This window comes from Somniosus microcephalus, chromosome 5, assembly GCF_052327205.1.
Source record: "Somniosus microcephalus isolate GS21.2 chromosome 5, FLI_Smic_1.0, whole genome shotgun sequence".
NCBI classification, from domain to species: Eukaryota; Metazoa; Chordata; class Chondrichthyes; order Squaliformes; family Somniosidae; genus Somniosus; species Somniosus microcephalus.
The window spans coordinates 80413440-80433129 of NC_140991.1; positions in this window are offsets into that span (position 1 = coordinate 80413440).

Genomic DNA, 19690 nt, shown 5'->3' on the forward strand with positions numbered 1-19690 from the left:
CACCTCCACGTAAGTTTCACAGGAGTCGGGTACCCGCCCCGCACTGGGACCCGCCGACCCGAGGCGGAAAGGGATTAGTGCCAATTAACTGCCTGTTAACAGGTAGTTAACAGGCAGTTTTTAGCCTAATCCCTATTTTGAGGGGTGTCGTGTGGGATTCCCAATGGCTCCAAACCACGCCAGGTTAGAGCAGGCGGGCCATCGGGTTGAAGGACTTGGAGGGGTCGCGATGTCGGTGCTCAGGTGAGTGATGGGTGCATAAGTGCAAAGGTAAGTGTGTTTGGTGTGTCTAAAGTGTGTAAAGAAGTTTAAATTACCTGTACTTACCTTAACAGCCTTTCTTCCTCTAGGCTTTGGGAGTCCATCATTCAGCCGGCACTGGAAGCAAAATGGCTGCGATCTGTCAAAAGTGACAGCCTTCAGCTTTCATTGCCGGTGACAGTTTTAACTGAGTCTGTGTAGAAGGACTCAGGTTAGAAGTCAGACTGTCAGTGTTTGACAGCTTCAAACAGCTGTGAAACACTGATATTTCATCTGTCAAGAACTCTTGACAGATGAAATTTCAGTCTGTGACGTCACCTGTTGCCGGGTGCCCCTTAATTGGCCTGCTGAGCCCGCAGAAGTCAATCTCCAGAATTTTCTGTTTTTATATGAACATCAGATGACATATCAGTCACTCATGAAATCGAAGTGAGAGGGTTGCAAATCTATTCTGTCACCAGCTTGCTCTACTGCGCTCGTCTCTCTGTCCCCCACTTCCAGCTCCTCGCCACCTCCGACGATGTCGAGAGCAGCCTCCTCAGCATTTGTTAAAGTCACTAGGGATGGTGGGCCTCCTCCTGTCCTCCCTCTCTCCCTTTTATTTTGGGCTCTCTTTTCCTGCAATGAGGGACACAAGTGGAGTTTCAGAGCGATTCATGGAGTGAGTGTAAAGAATCCATAACATAGAAGCTTAGAGGGAGACCAAGATGGAGTGAGGTGCCAAAACCAAGGTGTGTTGTTAGTTGTTGTCATTGCATAACAGTGAAAGTGAGTGCGAGGCGTTCATAGTAGGATGGTGAAGTGATTCTGTACATAGAGAGAGAGGGATAAGTAAGGGTGCAAGGGAAGTAAGGGTAAGTTGGGATGTGGAGGAGTAAGTTGACAATGCAATGAGAACAGATGGGAAGCAGATTGAAGGTAAATGTGATGTGATTCTCACTTTTGCTGAGCGTAGCGGATCATTGTACCTTTTTCAGCACTGCACCCAGGTACGTGAGCACAAGGCCCTTGCTCTGACCTCCTCAGCAATTTGCAGCCAGGCTGCCTTTGTCTGCTGAGGAGACTTCCTCCGGCCATCGGGAAGGAACAGAACCTCCCTGCGCCCTCTCACTCCTTGGTTTCTAGATGTTTTTCTATTTTCTCCTTTTGTAATGATTCCCTTATTTTTCCTACTACTGATGTTAAGCTGACTGCTCTATAGTGCCCTGGACATGTTCTATCCCCCTCCTTAAATATAGGTATATAATGTTGATATACCTATCAATTCATCCAATGAAAAGCGACGAGTTAAGATAGTAACTATAGGTTTTTATTGGCTAAATAACAGAGCCCACCCTCATGGGTGATCGGGTCCAACAAGGAGGAATACCAACCAGTCGACCACCTTTATACCTGGGCAAGCAGGTGGAGTCATGGGCGGAGTCAGCTGTGGTCAGCCCAGGTATAACAGCGTGACAAGAGGTGACCTTGTGTAGTGATACAACAGTGTAAACAGTGATAACCATAGTGTAACGATATAAACAGTGATAACCATAGTGTAACGATAGTGAACGATAAAAGTGGTTTACCACATTCACCCCTTGTTTAGATTTGAGTCCGGCGGGGTGAAGTGTGCTACCAGTTCGGGTATGTCAGTCTGTCCGGAGGCCTCGTAAGTCTCTCTGATCGGCGCAGCAGCGGCGGCGGTGATGCAGTATCCGATGTTAATGCTGGTGTCTGCGTGGTCGGCGAAGGCTCGTGGGGTTCCGGCATGCCGTCTACCTGGGGTGGATTTGGGGGGGTGGTGGGGGGTAACGGTGATGTCGCAGGCGTGCCCGAGGTTGCAAGGTCTCGTAAGGAGACTGTGTCCTCCCGCCCGTCTGGGTATGCCACATAGGTGTACTGGGGGTTGGCGTGCAGGAGGTCCACCCTCTCGACCAGGGGGTCCATTTTATGGGCCCTCACGTGCTTTCGCAGCAAGACGGGCCCCGGAGAAGTCAGCCATGTTGGTAGCGAGTTCCCGTAGTCGACTTCCTGGGGAAAACAAACATTCGTTCATGGGGGGTGGCGTTAATGGCCGTGCAAAGCAGTGACCGGATGGAATGCAGCGCTGCCGGGAGGACTTCCTGCCAGCGAGAGGTTGGCAGGCCCTTAGACTTTAAGGCTAAGAGAACGGCCTTCCAGACAGTCGCGTTCTCTCTTTCCACCTGGCCGTTCCCTCGGGGGTTGTAGCTGGTGGTCCTGCTTGCAGCAATGCCTCTCGCTAGTAGGAACTGGCGAAGTTCCTCGCTCATGAAGGATGAGCCCCGGTCGCTATGTATATAGTTCGGGAACCCGAACAAGGCGAAGAGGTCGTTCAGGCATTTGATGACCGTGGTACTGGTCATGTCTGGGCAGGGGAAGGCAAAGGGGAAACGGGAGTACTCATCAATGATGTTGAGGAAGTACACATTACGGTCAGAGGACGGGAGGGGCCCCTTAAAATCGATGCTCAAGCGCTCGAAGGGGCGGGTGGCCTTGATCAGGCTTGCTCTGTCCGGCCTAAAGAAATGCGGTTTGCATTCGGCACAGGTTTGGCAGTTCCTGGTCATGGTCCTGACCTCCTCGATGGAGTAGGGCAGGTTGTGGGCCTTAATGAAGTGGTAAAGTCTGGTGACTCCGGGATGGCAGAGGTCGTTGTGGAGGGTCTGCAGTCTATCAATTTGCGCGTTGGCGCATGTACTTCGTGATAGAGCATCTGGGGGTTCGTTCAGTTTACCAGGTCGGTACAAGATATCATAATCATAGGTGGAGAGCTCGATTCTCCACCTCAAGATCTTGTCGTTCTTGATTTTGCCCCTCAGCTTGTTATTAAACATAAAAGCGACTGAACGCTGGTCGGTGAGGAGGGTAAATCGTTTGCCTGCCAGGTAATGCCTCCAGCGTCGTACTGCCTCCACGATCGCCTGGGCCTCCTTCTCGACCGAAGAGTGTCGGATCTCAGGGCCCTGGAGGGTCCTTGAGAAGAATGCCACAGGTCTCCCCGCCTGGTTAAGGGTTGCTGCTAGGGCGAAGTCGGATGCATCGCTCTCCACTTGGAAAGGGATAGACTCATCCACCGCGTGCATTGTGGCCTTAGCAATGTCTCCCTTTATGAGGGAGAAGGCTGCGCACGCTTCTGCCGTCAGGGGGAAGGAGGCGGACTTCATGAGGGGTCTGGCTTTGTCCGCATAATTCGGCACCCATTGGGCATAGTAGGCGAAGAGCCCCAGGGTTCTCTTCAGCGCCTTTGGACAGTGGGGGAGGGGTAGCTCCATGAGGGGGCGCATTCTTTCGGGGTCGGGGCCGATGACCCCGTTCTCTACTACGCAGCCGAGGATGGCGAGACGCGAGGTGTTAAACACACATTTCTCCTTATTGTAAGTGAGGTTCAGCCGTTCGGCCGTACGGAGGAATTTCTCCAGATTAACATCGTGGTCCTGCCGGTCGCGGCCGCAGATGGTGACGTTATCTAGATAAGGGAACGTGGCCTGCAGCCCGTTCTGGTCAACCATCCGGTCCATCTCCCTTTGGAAGACCGAAACCCCGTTGGTGACGCCGAAGGGAACCCTAAGGAAGTGGTAGAGGCGGCCATTCGCCTCGAAGGCGGTATACTGGCGGTCCTCAGGGCGGATAGGGAGTTGGTGATAGGCCGACTTAAGGTCGATGGTGGAGAATACCCGGTACTGTGCAATCTGATTGACCATATCAGATATGCGGGGAAGGGGGTATGCATCCAGCTGGGTGTACCGGTTTATGGTTTGGCTGTAGTCGATGACCAGGCGGTTTTTATTGCCGGTCTTAACGACTACGACCTGGGCACGCCAGGGGCTGTTGCTCCTCTCGATGATGCCCTCCATCAGGAGACGCTGCACCTCAGAGCTAATAAAAGCTCTGTCCTCGGCACTGTACCGCCTGCTCGTGGTGGCGACGGGTTTACAGTCGCAGGTGAGGTTAGCGAACAGGGAGGGGGGCAGGACCTTGAGGGTGGATAGGCCGCAGGTGGTATGCGGTGGGCGGTTTAAAGGCTGCTGGTTGTCGACTGTGAGTGGGGGGAGGGGTCCACCGTATGCCAAAGTGACACTTTGAAGGTGGGATTGGAAGTCCAGCCCTAGTAGGACGGCAGCGCAGAGCTGGGGCAGGACGAGGAGTTTAAAATTTTTATACTCCGTGCCCCTAACCGACAGGGTCACAACACAGTAGCCGCTGATGTCTGTAGAATGGGACCTCGACGCCATCGAGATCCGGTTGCGCGTTGGCCGGACAGTGAGGGAGTAGTGGCTCACCGTGTCTGGATGGATGAAACTCTCCGTGCTTCCGCTGTCGAACAGGCAGGTCATGGCGTGGCCGTTTACTTTGATGTCCATCATGGACTTGGACAGGTGATGTGGGCGAGCTTGGTCCAGCGTGACGGAGGCTAGTGTATGGCTGAGCGAGCTGCTGTAGTCTGCGGGTGAGGCGGTGGTCGGGTCTGGAGGCAAGATGGCGGTTGAGTGTGGTGGACAAAATGGCGGCGCCCACGAGGTTGAATAAAATGGCGGAGAAGATGGCCGCCCCCACAACTCACATGCGGCACTGCTGGTGTCGGTGGCCTTGATCAAAGATGGCCGCCCCCACGACTCACACGAGGGTGATACCTATCAATTCATCCAATGAAAAGCGACGAGTTAAGATAGTAACTATAGGTTTTTATTGGCTAAATAACAGAGCCCACCCTCGTGGGTGATCGGGTCTAACAAGGAGGAATACCAGCCAGTCGACCACCTTTATACCTGGGCAAGCAGGCGGAGTCATGGGCGGAGTCAGCTGTGGTCAGCCCAGGTATAACAGCGTGACAAGAGGTGACCTTGTGTAGTGATACAACAGTGTAAACAGTGATAACCATAGTGTAACGATATAAACAGTGATAACCATAGTGTAACGATAGTGAACGATAAAAGTGGTTTACCACATTTGTTAGCTGTCCACCAGTCCTCTGGCACTAGACCTTTTGCTAACAAATTATTAAATATGTGTAATAGTGCCTCTGCTTTCTCTTCCCTAGATTGTTTTAAAATGTGCGGATGCAATCTGTAGAGACCAGGGGGGAGAAATTCAGTTGCTTTGCACCTCCCATTAGTGCCCTGAGAGGGTGTAATGCAACTAGCGCCCGGGCGCTCGCGAAATTGACTAGACATTTTTCGGCAGCGCTAAACACTACTGCCACGATCTCCTGCGCCCGCAGATCGTGACATCAGTCGAGCATGCAACCTCCCGGTAGTGCCCCAGACCGGATATTGAGTGGCGCACCCTGCCTTACCAACTGCCGCTAGCAACGACAGGTTGAGGGGAGCGTTTTGCAGTCAGGAAGGGACAGGGGGAGCACTATTTAAAGGCGACCACTTCCTGCCTTTTTTTGTCAGCGACATTTTGCACCATGCATTCTGAGAGAGAGAGAGAGACTTCTAGAGATATTCAACGCTGTGTGAAGGAGTTTTGGGTACTGAGCAGCACTTTGCAGGTTCATTTTGGTTTGACCTTCCTTGCATCGATTTAGAAGAGACGGTAGGGGCTGCACTCTGAGCTCTTTTCCTGGGTCTCTCCATTGTTCTTTCCAACAGATGTGATGTACAGGTCTCTCCAGGCCGAGAGTCAAGGCTGCAATGGGCATGGTGTGGTTGGAGAGCAAGATCGACCCTCCCCTTTAAGAACTGGCCGGTGCCAGTGTGTCTGTGTTCCATTACTGACTGACATCACATGACCTTTGCCAGCGCTCTGAGGTAGCGCCTCACTCCTCGGCAGTAGCGCCTTAAGAGAGGTGTGTAGCGCCTGATTTAGCGCTCCAATCACCTCCAGGAACGATAGAAGCCAAGTTTGCAATCGGAGGTGATAATTAGCGCCAGATGTTAAACTTTGCGCCCGGCCGATAATCGCGCCCCAAACGGGGCGATACCGAATTTCTCCACCCTGCAGGGGTTTTATCCTCTTTGAGTTTGATGAGTTTATTTGATATTTCTCCTTTTTTAATTTTAAATGTGGTTATATCTTTTCTAATCTCATCTTCCGATGTCATGGCCACCTGATCCATCTCCCTGGTAGATATTGAAGCGAAATAATTATTTAATATTTCTGCCATTTTGCTATCGTTGCCTGTGATTTTATCGTGACCATCCCTTAGTGGCCCTATTCTCATTCCGACTTTCAGTTTTTTATTTACGTGCCTGTAAAATAGTTTACTATTTTGTTTTAAGTTCCTTGATATTTAATTTCATAGTTACTCTTTGCCTTTCTAATTGGCTCTTGTTGCCATCCTTCTTACCCAGGTTGCCAGCTTCCAGCAGTGATGCTGTTGCTGGTTTAAGAAGCAGTAGGTATAAATCCTACTGATGCACTAGGTCTTTGCGTCTCCCAGGACTATGTTACCCACCCCCACGCCCTGCCAATCATTGAGGCGCATTCGGAGCCTAACTCCTGCCTCACTCTGAGTTTCTCCGACAGCCCCAGGGTATCTGAAGCATTGCAAACTGAATTTGCACACCCTGCACTCTTCTCACTCTGTAAATCATATGACCCCGCAATTAACGACAGGGCTGCAGTGTCATGGCAGCGGAATTCCTGCCCTGATTCACTACTGGGAGCACAAAGGCACCGTTGCAATCTTGGGCCTAAATTTTTTTAATATATTGATATGCCTAATGCATTTAGAGAAGTGTTTTTGTTAAAATTCTGGTTATTTTAACTTTGCAAATTAAGTAGTAAAATAGCTATATTTGGAACATGTTGAACTAACTTTATTATTGCAAGTAGTGCTCTTTTCCTCAACATTTGCTAACCTACAGATTCACCTAATACAATACAAGACAATGTTGCATAATTAATTGCCCTTCACAGCATAGCCCATTAAGGAAACAGAATATAACCAAAATCATTAACTGTACATTAATCACATACAATATCACTGACAAGTACACAGATTGGCATTTGTGTCAAAATAAATAATCTCATATAAAACTCATTATGGTTACAAGGTGATACAATTGTCTAGTTTGTAAGTAATACAAAATCTTAGTAAGCATCTGTATGGTGTGACAAAACATCATTATTAACGTTTAGATGAGAGCCTCTATTAATGCACCTTAGAATGACCTTTTACATATTTACTGTATGAGAAATGACAGCTTCATTTACTGTTCATGGTCAGTTTTGCAATGTTGCAGAAGCACTGAACTGTACTTTCTGCAAGCTCCTTAATTGTGTAGATATAAATGTAAAAACAGCAAATGCTGGAAATCTGAAATTGAAACAGAATATACCTGAAATACATAGCGGCTCAGTTAGTATCTGAAGGGGAAAAATAAACTAACATTTCACCCGCTCTTAATTGTGTACTTTACAGTTTGAGTCCAGAAAGTGATAACTATAAAAGGCAAGATGAGTGGCTGAGAAAATGTTGCAGATTAGTGCAGTGAAATGAAAGTGGGCATAAATGTGATTCATATTTACTTTGGAATTTACTAATCACTTTTTGTCTTTCAGTACCTAATACTATTGAAACAATTTGAGTCATGGGCTGTAAAGCTCACTGTGAATCTGAACATGGTCAATATCAGCTTTTGTTTCCATAGAAACATTGAGCGCCAAGGAGTTCTTGAAGAATTATAGGACATAGCACATGGACATTATTGCATAAGATACTAAGATGTACTAGATTGTGTCACTGCACTTTGTCTGGATTCCTGAAAGTAATAATTGTGGATATCATTGCAACACTTTTTTTTCGTTTCTGGGATGTGGGCGTCGCTGGCAAGGCCAGCATTTATTGCCCATCCCTAATTGGCCTTGAGAAGGTGGTGGTGAGCCGTCTTCTTGAACCGCTGCAGTCCTTGTGGTGAAGGTACTCCCACAGTGCTGTTAGGGAGGGAGTTCCAGGATTTTGAACCAGCGACGGTGAAGGAACGCCGATATATTTCCAAGTCAGGACAGTGTGACAAGACAGGGGACTTGCAGGTGATGGTGTTCCCATGCGCCTGCTGCTGTAAGGATTACGGGGGCTTCGTTTAAACTGGTTTAAAGCAATTTTCCTGGTCTTGCAGCCTTTGCCTGCACATCAGACCAATTCCAATAAAACCAATTTTACAAACAGCGGTTTCTAATCGCTACCCCTCCTTTAGTTCTGAGTGGAGGAACTTATAATTAATGATATTAAAACGGAACAAGTGGTTTGGATGAGAGAACAAAAATCAAGCTTTATTAACTAAAAGAAACTACAATCACAATATCAAACTATCCCACACGAACACAGTAAAATTGTAAAACTATATATCAAGGGGGTACACACGGCAAAAATGAGGGATACAATGGCTACAATGTATTTAAACAATCTTAGCAATTCCCTTAAATCACCATCGCCCCTTAACTCCTGCTAGGTTGCCTTGTGTGGAGTCAGAAACTCTGCCGCCATGTGGTCCAGCGAAGAGAGAGAGAGAGAGAGAGAGAGAGCTCACCTATGGTACCAGGAAGTCAAGAGAGTCAAGAGTCAAGAGAGCGAGCTGGCTGCTCAGCCCTTTTTTTATACCTGGTGAGCCCCTCACATCCTGCCTTGCAAGGGCTGTGCACAAAATTAACCCCAAAGCTGTGATAGGCTAACTCAAAGTGGTTAGATTGAGTTAATGTGATTTTCAGAGCTCCCTTTGCTGAAACAAAAGGGAGATACATCTGCTCTATAGTCCAGTACTGGGTGATTGGAAACCCATTCAAGATACAAAGAGTCTCTTCTGCAGTTTAGGTGTATCCACTCGATATACAAACAAATGCTAATAGCATTCAATTGCTTTGTAAACAAAGCATTGTCCTTTGTCTTCATTGAACCTTACTTCCAGACACAGAAAGCTGCATTCCAAACCTCTTTTGTCATTCGGCCATGTGGTGTGACAGCCATTTTATCCCTGGAAATTTAAAAAGCACATTGCCCAGGGATACTTTAATCAAAAAACATGAATCTTCAGAACTGTAAATTATTGCGAATTCTTACACTGCCCTTGCCCTTCTAGGTGGTAAAGGTCGCAGGTTTGGGAGGTGCTGCCGAAGAAGCCTTGGCAAATTGCTGCAGTGCATCTTGTCGATGGTACACGCTGCAGCCATGGTACGCCGGTGGTGGAGGGAGTGAGGCCTAGAAATTCAGCATAGCCACGTTTGGGGCGCTACAGCCGGGCGGCCGCTAAAGTTTGCGCCCGGCGCAACTTCGCGCCACCTTCGCCGAAATTCAGTGGCATCGCCCCAAGAGGTTGCTGCTGCGCTAAAGCAGGCGATGCACGACTATCATTAGGCGCTAAGCCGGCGATCCGGGGCGCTAACACTGAGGACGGGCGCAGCGCAGGTGCGGCGAGTTGCTCAATGAAGGCAGACACGCTGGCGCCGGTCAGCTCTTAAAGGGGAAGGGTCGACTTGTTTGGCTGCCATGCCCTACACACTGCAGCCCTGAAGCAAGGCCTGACCATTGCTGGTTCATCAGTTCTACGCCCTCAACCATGGGGAAGCCCGCTATTCTTCCAAAGCCGATTGCACGCTCTTGCTGCTTGTCCAGGGTCATGGGGAAGGAGATGTACTGACGTCTCCTTCTGAAAAGGGCATTGTTCACCTGGCGGATGCAGCAATGTACCGTGAACTGGGAGATGTTGGCAATGTCCCCAGTAGCGGATTGGAAGGAGCCAGTGGCATCGAAGTTGAGAGCCACCGTCACCTTCACTGCCACTGACAGAGACGTCCTGCTCCTCAGCTGTGGCTGCAGATCTCTGCGAAGCAGGTGGCAGATCTCAGTGACCACCTCCCTTCTGAATCGCATCCTCCGAACACACTGCTCCTCAGACATGTTCAGATATGAGAACTGCTGGCGGTATACCCTGGGTGGGTAAGGCCTCCTGTGCCGACACCTGTTGGCCAATCTCCATCTGGCCATGACTGGCACTCTCTCACGGCGTCTCTGATACCTTTGAATGCAATGCAGAAAGCCAACGTTTCCACCCATTGCAGCCCCCATTATATGTGGCGACTCAAGGCTATGGCACTGAAAGTGAAATCCAAGTGCAAAGCTCTGGCCTGAAGCCACAAGTACCTGTGCAAGCGCTGAGTCAAAGCAGAAAGCTCTCTGCCTTTTTCTCTCTCCAAATATCCGTCTCTCACACAGAGGGATTGGCACAAAATGGCTGCCACTTATACTGCAGGAGGAGTCCCCTTTAAATAGCACCCCCCGCGCCCCGCAGCGACTGGGAACCGTTCCCCTCTACCAGTCGCTGGGGGCGCCAGGCGCAAAGAAGGGCGGCGCCACTGAATTTCCGGTTCGGGGCGCACAAAGGGCGTTGCACGATGAAATGACGTCAGGATCTGCGCGCGCAGCTGAGCGCGCGCAAAGGCTTTGCGCCGCCGCTAAATCTTTACTGAAGTTGGGGAGAGGCGCAGATCGCGCTGCGCCCGGCCGCTAGCCGCCTAGCGCCCCACATCTCCTCCTCCTAAGGCGCTAGCGGCTGGCGCAAGCAACTGAATTTCTAGGCCTGAATGTTTAAGGTGTTGGATGGGGTGCCAATCAAGCGGGCTGCTTTGTCCTGGATGGTGTCAAGTTTCTTGAGTGTTGTTGGAGCTGCACTCATCCAGGCAAGTGGAGAGTATTCCATCACACTCCTTACTTGAGCCTTGTTGATGGTGGAAAGGCTTTGGGGAGTCAGAAGGTGAGACACTCGCCACATAATACCCAGCCTCTGACTTGCTCTTGTAGCCACTGTATTTATGTGGCTGATCCAGTTAAGTTTCTGGTCAATGGTGACCCCCCCCAGGAAGTTGATGGTGGGGGATTCGGCGATGGTAATGCCGTTGAATGTCAAGGGGCGGTGGTTAGACTCTCGCTTGTTGAAGATAGTCATTGCCTGGCACTTGTGTCGCGCAAACGTTACTTGCGACTTATCAGCCCAAGCCTGAATGTCATCCAGGTCTTGTTGCATGCGGGCATGGACTGCTTCATTATCTGAGGAGTGGTGAATGGAACTGAACACTGTGCAATCATCAGTGAACATCCCCGCTTCTGGCCTTATGATGGAGGGAAGGTCATTGATGAAGCAGCTGAAGATGGTGGGGCCTAGGACACTGCCCTGAGGAACTCCATTGTTGTATTATTATTATCCTGAATTACTAAACTAGAGTGACAAATGATTGTTACCTTTTTATTGTCCCAGTCAGCACTGCTGGTATTTAACCTGCTTCTCATTATTTTTAGTGAGATTCATAACCACATGATTAAACAAATATTGAATGTACTGGAGCAATACCACCCAAAGCCAGACAGAGTGCTTCAGTTTACTTTGCCCATTAGCATATGTGACGGAAGCAGAGCCCCATCTTGCTTCAAGCCATAACACTTCTGCATTATGTCTTGTTTATATTAATTTTAGATAGACCAATATATTGTGAATTTAAAATGAAGCTCTGTTAGCTGCTTTCTAAAATAAATTCTCTTGTCTTTATATGGGACAAAGTAAGCTTAAGCATTGCAGAGGTACCATCTAGGGATATATACATTGCTGTGGGAGCCACTTAGCCAGGCTGTCTCCTACTATGTTGTTGATGGCCTTTATGTGTAATATTGCAACAGCAATTGAGTTGGCTTTTTGAAATGGACTTGCAGGCTCTCAAAGGTGCTAAACTATCAGTTGTGGGACCAAATTATTTGATATGCAAGCCAAGAGCAAATATGAAACCCATAACAGCCAGAAGACCTGAAAAGAAAAATAGATTTATAACAATTTGCCTGCCTAATGGGACAAAAGTCCTTTTATCTTGTATGTTTTATTCTGTCTTTGAGACTCAGGGGAATGATATATATAATAGGTAGAGTTTTTTCTCCCTTTCAATTACGCTCAGCTCTCCTCCTTTAACCATGTGTTTCCATTTCATGACTGTTTGACGGGACTCCATGGAGCAAAGAAGAACTCATGCTGCAATTATTAAGGACTCAAGGTAAAAGACTGTGGAAAGCATCCTAATATTTCAAACATTTTTTTATTTCTGAGATAGTTTAAAATAGTGTGTTTGTTAAACATTTTCATTGCTGATTATTGTACTGTATTCTTTTTGTGCAATTACGAATTTTGCAAATTAATTCAATTGTTAAAGTAAATAGGAGGCAAATTGTGGGTTGGCTAGTACAGAAATGGAAAACCCCAGCCAATGTGCCCCATGTAAATGAGGTGCCCTTTTACTGCCCATGCAACTTCCGGCAAGGGACGGTCTGGAGTTCACCATTGAGCACCATTCTGCCATAACCACAGTGGTCATTACCTGAGGTGCACTAAAATATGTGCTATAATGTCCATATATGTAGAAGGCCATCCAATAAGGTGGAAAAATCGCTAGTATTGATTATTGTTAAGTGCAATAATCAAGTATTTAAACCTCTGAAGTCGTGCAGGGGAGCTCAGGATGGCTGCTCACCAGGCAATTTTCCTGAGCAATGTAACCTTTCAGACAGCAGAAAGAGGTGAGTGAAGGAGTTTCATGACCTGGATCTGTGCAGTACTGGATGAACCCCTATGACATCTACAGCAGAACCTTCAGTGGTGCAAGTCCTAAGCACATTTGGAACCTCTGTCACAAATGCTCACACTGCTGCTTAGAGGCATTGGGTTCAAAGCATAATGGCGTTCACTTGGCCAACTTCGACTTGCTTGGAGATCAGCTGAATCTCAAGATACAGTACTTCCATGGAATCAAGTATCCCTGTGCAAATGACAGTATTGATACCAGAAAGAGGCAATCACAGCAATGGATGCAGCTGACACAATGCATACCACGGTGAGATCTAGGGCCACCCGTGTCTAAGCAGGCTGTCAGTGAAACGTTATAGTCAGCAAACACATTTACTCCTTCAAGACAAGAATCACTTAGAAGTTGTAGGTGTAGGTATTAGACCACACACGAACCACCCTCACTTGGTATACAAGCACCTTCACAAAATGGACAAACCACAGTCACGCATCACACAATGATTTTAGTAAATGCACTGCAAAAAGTGCACCAAAAGATAATATTAGAAGCCATTGGAGGAACTGTGCTAGAAAATCTAAGTAGAAGTGATTTTGGGAAGGTTAGATTACTGAAGTGTCAACTTAGATCAGTGATGGGCCTCTTCTGCCTGTGTTCTGGACTTATCACATGCAGATAGCACCCTCTGGTGGTGGTTATTGTGTTAGCAGTGTTAGTATACAGCAGAGGTCAGTTGACCTTTCTTCCTGTTTGACCCCGGAAGTAGTTTCCCAGAAAGAACCTGGCAGAGTAATGGAGAATCTTCCATGAGGGATTCCATTCTCAATCCAGTTCCATCACATTTCATATGATAGGCCAGACGCAATATCTGTGAGTATCTTTGTTTGTTAACATGATAGCAACTTTGTCAGTGTAGTATTTGACAATACTTCGTTTATAAGAAGTTAATAGTTGGTAGTTACAGAAGTCCAGCTCAAATGTTAGTTAGTTATACAATTAGTCTATTCTATATTGTTATAAATATGTATATATCTTATGTAATATCTAATGTATAGTACTCAGTTCTATGTACAAAACATACATTGTCTTTGTTTACAGTTTCACAAATTTGTTCAAGTAAAGCTTCAAAACAGCAAACTGGCTTCTCGAGGAATTATTTGAATATGTGTTTAACTTGCTGGATAACTAGATAGGAGCACGTCTAGCGAGACCAGTACAGTGAAAAGATAGCAATATGGCTAGCTGTGAACAGCGGAGCAGCAGGAACTCAGAGTAGGCCATCACGACAGAGCCAGCTTAAGTCTTCACCTTGTACACCACACATTAGCATTAGCAGAGGCACAAGTATTCGAGGCAATTTTGGAGGGAGCTGATCCCGAGACAGCTTACAAACCTTTAATTCCCGTTCCGCGGCAGAGTCGACGCCAGCACACCAGAGATTACGTGAGCGACCATGCCGACATACAGTTTACGAGAGAGAGGGATGAAGGCCCGCACATCTCTACAGGCGCAAACACTTCATATAACATGCCCCAAGTTGCCAACCAAGGTCAAAGTAGACAGCGTGCCTCAAGCCGCAGAAGCTCCCCCAGGAAAACGGAAGACACGGTGCAGAGGAATAGAACGCTGAAGAGAGAAAGTCAGCAGCAAACCCCCTTTCGTTTCCTTGAGACTCCCAACAGAGCCCCTACTCAAGGCAACCCTGGCACAAGTCCCAGCACCTACGACCTTGCCAAATACCTTGCACGCAGCCAGCTGGTGACTACAGGGTTAACCAAGTTTGATGACAGGCCAGAGAATTATCGGGCTTGGAAGTCCTGCTTCCACAATGCCATATTGGGCTTAGACCTGTCGGCAGGAGAAGAGCTTGGCCTCCTTATCAAATGGCTCGGCCCAGAATCCGCCGGACAGGCCTGCAGGATAAAAGCGGTTAATGTGGCACACCCGCCAGCGGGGTTGAAGATGGCTTGGGCGAAGCTGGAAGAAAGCTACGGCTCACCTGAAGCCATTGAAAGGGCTCTCTTTGACAGGTTGGAGAACTTTCCGAAGTTGACGAATAAGGAACCCCAGAAGCTCCACGACCTTGGAGATCTGCTGTCAGAACTCGAAGCCGCAAAGCAGGACGGCTACCTACCCAGCCTATCATACTTAGACACTTCCAGAGGGGTAAGTCCCATCATTGAGAAGCTTCCATTTAACCTACAGGAGAAGTGGATATCGTTTGGGTCAAAGTTCAAGCTAAAGCACAACGTTGCCGTACCACCATTCTCTGCGTTTGCCGAATTCATCCGTAAAGAAGCCAAAGCCAGGAACGACCCCAGCTTCAACCTCTTCTCCTCCCACAGAGCACTTGCCAGAAGAGACAATTTTGACAGACATGGGAAGACACCAATATCTGTCCACAAAATGCAAGTGTCTTCAACCAAGAACACGAAGGATCAGAAGAAATCTGAGGATATGAGCAAGCATCATCTGTGTGCTGTCTGTGGAGATCAGCGCTGGGGGTTCTAAGGCTGGGCTGTATGACTGAACTTCTCTGTCACTCGGATCTGACTACTGCATGGGGTAACATAGCTTGGACGACCATTCTCCAAGATGGTAGTCTTGAGTGTGCTCACCTGAGTGTGCCCCATCCACAACAAGCCGCATCCATTAAAGAAGTGCAGAGGCTTCAGAGAGATGTCCCTGGAAGATCGCAAACAGTATCTCAAAGAGAACTCTATGGCCTAGAAATTGAGTTGACGCCGCGCCAGGGCTTTAGCGCCGGAAATTTAGCGCCGGCGCTAATTCCCTTGCGCGCGCCAAAAATTCAGTAGCGCCGCGCCCAGACGGCTGCCGGCGCTACTGGCGGGCGTGAGCGCCTCCCAATGGGCGCTGAGTGCCGAATTGCGGCGCTAATCCGGCGCTGCGGCACCCGATGCGGTGCGGCAGGCTGGGGAAGTGCAGGCCTCCTCCTTCAGTTAAGGAGGAGCTGCCTGCACCCGCCCGCTGTCCGTTCAAATATTGAAAAAATGAGCCCGGCACCTCGGACAAGTGCCGGGCTTGCAGGCCAGACGCATCTGTTCCGCGGGGGGGGGGTGGAGGAGTCCAGGGAGGGAGGTGCGGCCAGGCAGCCGACGGGAAAGCGGCCGGCCGCCGCGCGACCTTAATGCGCCGGCGCAAACTCGGGGAAGACTCGGTTGCCAGAGTCTTAGTTGCGGCTGCCACGGGCGAGGCGGCCGCAACTGAATTTCGGCGCTGGGGCCCGTCGTCATGGCAACCGGGACGCTGCGCACACCGATGACGTCATCGGTGCCGGCGCAGCGCTACCGGTCTACCGCGGCGTAAGGGCCCCAGGCAATTTCGGCGCCGGCGCCAAATGCAGCGCTAGGCCCTCTAGCGCCGCAAAATCGGCGCTAAGGGCACTCAATTTCTAGGCCTATATGTTTCAAGTGCTGCTCTTCCATGAACCACCTCGCCAAGAACTGCAAGGTAGATGCAAAATGCACAGAATGTGAAATTGATCGGCACATTTCCACACTCCACCCAGGCCCAACTCCTTGGAAGTCAGAGTCGCCTCCTCCCACCTCAGAGCACGGCGGGGAGAGAGAGGGAGCTGCTGGTCCGGAGATTACATCCAAGTGCACCGAGGTGTGTGGAGAAGGAGTGAGTGCAAGAGCATGCTCCAAGATATGCCTCGTTAATGTGTACCCTGTAGGATGTCGCCAGGAATCTGAAAAGATGTATGCCATACTAGACGAACAAAGCAATCGTTCTCTAGCAAGATCCGAGTTCTTCAACATTTTCAAGGTCAAGGGAAGTCCGTCGCCTTACACGTTGAAGACGTGTGCTGGACTTTCAGAGACAGCCGGCAGGAGGGCCTGCGGTTATGTTGTTGAGTCAGCCGACGGGAAGATTAGCATCCCCCTTCCTACACTCATCGAATGTAATCAAGTCCCCAACAACCATTCTGAGATTCCCACTCCGAACGCAGCTCATCATCACCGTCATCTGAGACGCATTGCAGACGAGATCCCACCTCTTGATCCAGAAGCAGGCATACTTCTGTTGTTGGGAAGGGACATCCTGAGGGTACATAAGATAAGGAAACAGATCAGTGGTCCACATGACGCCCCTTTCGCCCAAAGGCTAGACCTCGGCTGGGTCGTTGTTGGAGACGTGTGTCTCAAGGGTGCTCACAAGCCATCTCAGGTGAGCACACTCAAGACTTCCATCTTGGAGAATGGTCGTCCAAGCTACCTTACCCCATGCAGTAGTCAGATCCGAGTGACAGAGAAGTTCAGTCATACGGCCCAGCCTTAGAACCCCCAGCGCTGATCTCCACAGACAGCACACAGATGATGCTCACTGGAGAGAACCCGGGTCAGTCAGTCTTCTGTCGCACCGCCTGTAGTGTCCGCGCCTTAATAATACATGGACTGCAGGAGAACAATAAAACAGGTATTTACTGAACAGAGGGTAACGTAAGACTGACGTACAGAAGCCTGCTATGGCTTTATATACAGGGGTGGTCACTGCCGGTACTGCAGTATAGAATCAGTTCTTTTCTTAAAGGTACATACACAACAATTCCTCCCCTTTTAGATAAACAGTACATAACATTCATTTAACAACTAAATAATAACAAATTACAATTACAATTTTCTCTGTACTATATACATCAACTGAAATAATCATTTATAAGTTCAGTCTTTGAGGAGGCTTCCTGATCCTGACTGGTTAGCACCTTTCTCGTGTATCCTGTTCTTGCGGCGGAGTTGATTCTGGCCCATTGTCATTGGTTGGTTCGTCAGCTTCCAATACCACTGCTTCTGAGGTAGACGCAATCTGTACTTCGGGTTGATTACCAGGTGCACCTGCTCGTGGTATGGGTTTGGCTTGTTCCTGTGACTCTAGAATCTGGTCAGCATGGCATCTCACGATGCTCTCTCCAATGTCCACTGTGTACATTAGTGGTCCCTGCTGTGTGCATATCATTCCTGGCTGCCATTTTTCTGTTCGGTAGTCGCGGGCCAAGACTGGTTGCCCTATCTTGAAGCTCCTGGTTGGCTTCTCATTTATGTGCTGGAATTGCTTGTCCTCAACATCTCGTCTTATGTTTGGTTTGAGCAAATCTAGGCGACATCTTAGCCTTCGGTTGAAGAACATTACAGCTGGAGCTTGGTTGGTGACTGCATGTGTCGCATTCCGGTAAGCAAACAAGAAATTATCCACCTTGTGTTGTAGTGGTATGTCGTCATTATACATTGCCTTTATGGCCTTTTTAAAGGTCTGAACAAACCTCTCAGCCAATCCATTTGTGGCTGGATGATATGGGGCAGATGTGTAATGCTTCACCCCATTATTCCTCAGAAACCTCCGGAAATCCTCTGACACAAACTGTGGCCCATTGTCGGAGCAAATCTGTTCTGGCAAGCCATTCCTGGCGAAGATGGTCCGTAGGACTGCAATAGTTTTCTCCGTGGTGGTGGAGGACATTTTGATGACCTCTGGCCATTTCGAATGGGCGTCCACAGCGATTAGGAACATTGAGTCCATAAATGGACCAGCAAAATCAATGTGTACCCGTTGCCATGGAGATGAGGGCCACTCCCATGGATGTAGCGGGGCCTGTGGTGGAGCGTTTTGGACCTTCTGGCATCCTGTGCATCTCTTGGTCATATCCTCGATTTCTTTATCGATTCCCGGCCACCACACAAACGCCCTGGCTAGGCTCTTCATTTTTACCCCTCCCAGATGACCCTCATGAAGCTCATTGAGCACTCTATCTCTCAACTTGGGTGGAATTACCACTCGGGATCCACACATCAAGGTCCCCCGGCACACTGACAGCTGTTCTCTCCTTGGCGAGAATGCTGGCAACAGTGAGTCGCCATGTGCTGGCCATCCCTTCACTGTCAAATCATAGACTCGAGAGAGAGTGTCGGGTCATTTCGGGTTTCCTTCTCTATACTTGAGTTTGTAACAGGTAGACATTCGAATATGGTCGCATGGAATATGTCAACAGGGTCCACTGTAGGTGCTTCCTCTACCATAGGCAACGGTAGGCGCGACAGCCCATCAGCATTTCCATGCTGTTTTGTACCCTTGTACTCTATGTCGTACTGATGTGCCCCTAGAAAAAGTGACCATCTTTGCAGCCGTTGCGCCGTCATCACTGGAATGCCCTTCTTTGGGTTAAAAATGGAGACCAGGGGCTGATGATCAGTTAGTAGGGTGAATTTCTGCCCGTGCAGATAGTGATTGAACTTCTTCACCCCCCACACCAGGCTGAGGGCCTCCCTGTCAATCTGGGCGTAGTTACGCTCGGCTGAGGTTAACGAGCGCGACGCAAAGGCTATTGGCCTCTCTGAACCGTCAAGGAATTTGTGTGACAGCACTGCTCCGATGCCATAGGGAGACGCACCACATGCTAACCAAATCGGTAGTGTTGGATTGTAGTGGGCCAATACTTCTTTTGAAGTGATTAGGCATTTACATTTCTGAAAGGCACGCTTTCACTCATCACACCATTTCCATGTTACTCCAGTTTGCAGCAGGGCGTTCAGTGGGTGCAGAATTGTAGATAAATTCGGCAAGAACTTATGGTAGTAGTTCACCAACCCGAGGAACGACCTCAGTTGCGATACATTTTCCGGTGCTGGAGCCTTGACTACAGCCTCAATCTTGTCCGGCGACTTATGCAACCCTTCCTCATCAATCATGTGGCCACAATAGGAGATTTGTCTCCTGAAGAACTCGCATTTGGGGCGGTTGGCTCGTAGCCCATATTCCTGTAATCTCATGAGCACCTGCTCCAGTTTGGCAAGGTGTTCACTGTCATTTTTGCCCGTAACCAGGATGTCGTCCAAATAACACTGGGTCCCCGGGATCCCTTGCAGGACTTGTTCCATCGCCCTCTGCCAAATAGCCGGGGCTGATGCTA